This window comes from Corvus brachyrhynchos, unplaced genomic scaffold (genome assembly GCF_000691975.1).
Source record: "Corvus brachyrhynchos isolate BGI_N302 unplaced genomic scaffold, ASM69197v1 scaffold3, whole genome shotgun sequence".
Lineage (NCBI taxonomy): Eukaryota > Metazoa > Chordata > Aves > Passeriformes > Corvidae > Corvus > Corvus brachyrhynchos.
The window spans coordinates 13,140,318-13,142,036 of NW_008237619.1; the positions used below are offsets into that span (position 1 = coordinate 13,140,318).

Here is a 1,719-nt window from a genome sequence, read left to right on the forward strand (position 1 = left end):
GGAATGCCACATCAGTTTTCAAGTCAGTCCTGGCACTCCTTGAACGGCCCTGTGAACATGAAGTGCCCTAAATTAGATTTTGTGTTAATCACATAAATAACCTTTAACCTTCTGTCTAGAGGCAAGTTGGCATTTGTCCCAGAGCTCTTATTTCCTCTTACCTTGTCAGCTGTCTAGAAAGCAGACTAGTCACCAGCTGGGCAGGAATGGGAAGGGTCCTCCTCCTTTCTGCTGCAGAGCTGCAGTCTCTGTCTCTGAGGATCTACCACCTTCCTGCAGTTGTGATCACCCCGGGTTCACCCAGCAACTCGAGCATGCTGCTCTGTTCCCTTCTGGCCTGGCTGCAGAAGCAGCTGCTGTAGCTTATTTTGATCCCTATTTTAAAAAGCAATCATTAGGATGTGCACAGTTTTGCACTGACCTGAGCATATGTTTTTTCATGTTGATACCTGAATGGACATAATCATGTTAAATGCTTACAGAAGTAAATAGAGGGGGGAATGATGGGGTGACAGGTGTATTTACAAACAGCACACTTGAGTCCCATGACTCAGTGAAAACACCTGCCCACTTGCCACCAGCCTAATAGCCAAATACCAATACACATAGGTTCCAACTCCAGAACACACCAGTAGCAACAGGACAATCACGTGAAATACAAAGATCAGAAAGCTACAGCAATATTGTCCCTCTCCCCTCCTCCCTGATATAATATTCAGTGAAGGCTCCAGGAGGCAGAGCAGCTACAGCATTGACAGTAAATACAGTCATGCACACCATACGTGATTCCTCCACCACCCACAGGGTATAACACTCACATATGGGAATAAAAAAAGAACAGGACAGCAGATATGGATGTCTGCCCAGGCTCAAGGCTTTACAAGCAATAAATCTTGCGTAGATGTGAGATAATATGTTGACAATGAGGTAGTAGGGAGATATGCATGGGTAGATAGAGGAAGTGAGGTGGCCCTAAAACTAAGTATTGGCTCACCTTTGGGCCATACTTCTCCACTACAAGTGTTGAACTTTTTCCTTCAGGAGATCCACACAGTCACCTTTCTGGAAGGAGGGTTTGGCAATCAGTGACTGGACTGACATGCTGGCTCCTTCACTGCTGTGCAGTGTATCCTTTGCTCAGTCCCAGACACCGCTCTGCCTGGGCAAGCAAGTGAAAAGTCAGTGAGTGAGAGCTCTGATTGGTCCCTTTCTGCAGGCTGTTCAGGTCCTCTCCTCACTGTCCTCTTCTGACATGGGAAGAATTAGCAGTCCTGTGTCATTGACAAAGGAAATCCTGAAGAAAGATGAGGCAAAACCCAAGAGGGGTTTGGGCAGTTACACAGTGGCTACAGCCTTAAGTAGATATTTGCTGCCCTTCTGTTCCTCACAAATATATATTTTGGTGGCTACCACAATGACCAGAACTCACTGCTGAAGGAGTAATCCCACTCCCTTGCTCCTGAGGCAGTGGGATTACTCAGTGCTAAGATCAATGGTGTTTCCATTCTGTAGGGACTCCTGACCATGGTTGCTCTGAACTCCTACAAATGGTACCAGTGAATGTGAATATTGTATGCTTCTAGAGCCTGCAGCAATCATCGTCCCTTTCTATCACCTTGGGCCAAGGAGTGTTCCTTCAGGGTACTTCACTCAGCTCTCAGATCTCCCAGTCTCCAGTTCCCCTGCTCCTTCCCTATATAAGCAACTGTTTGTAGAAGG

General features: G+C 46.6%; 1 long non-coding RNA gene across 1 annotated transcript in view; it reads right to left on the reverse strand.

The window, feature by feature from the left end:
- The window catches only part of LOC108446152, a 5,922-nt gene continuing 4,203 nt past the window's right edge, over positions 1–1,719 (reverse strand). The window contains exons 3-5 of the long non-coding RNA XR_001861270.1: positions 995–1,159; positions 162–375; positions 1–49 (exon numbers count right to left, since the gene is read on the reverse strand). This is a non-coding gene — a long non-coding RNA (uncharacterized LOC108446152). The remainder of the gene's footprint in view (positions 50–161; positions 376–994; positions 1,160–1,719) is intronic.